The following is a 392-nucleotide window of genomic DNA, read 5'->3' as shown; positions in this document are numbered from 1 at the left end:
TCGCACCCGCCGCGCTCAAACTTCCGCTGCCCTGCGGCAGTGGCTGCAGCCGAACAAAGGCCGGGCGGCAGCCAATCCCCGCCCGGCTCCGCGCCGGCCGCCAGCCAATCGCCCGCCGCTGCCGCCCGCCCGGCCGGCCCTGCCCGCCTGTCCCGCTGCCGGCGGCCGCGGAGCGGGGCCGGGCAGGGCTCCTGAGTCATCCCTGGCGGGAGGGTCAGGGCGTGGGGGAGGTATCTGCTGTCGCAGCGGTTTATCTTCGAGTACGGACGCTTGGAAACGCGGTGCCTTCCGAAGGAAGGAAGAAACCAAAACTGTCGGTCTTTAATGATTTATTGACACGAGTGGGAGGGGGAGGCGAGAACGGGCGAGTCCTTGCCTTGCCTGGACTATTC

This window comes from Apus apus, chromosome 1 (assembly GCF_020740795.1).
Source record: "Apus apus isolate bApuApu2 chromosome 1, bApuApu2.pri.cur, whole genome shotgun sequence".
In the NCBI taxonomy this organism is placed as follows: Eukaryota; Metazoa; Chordata; class Aves; order Apodiformes; family Apodidae; genus Apus; species Apus apus.
Note: the sequence above shows the minus strand (reverse complement) of the source record.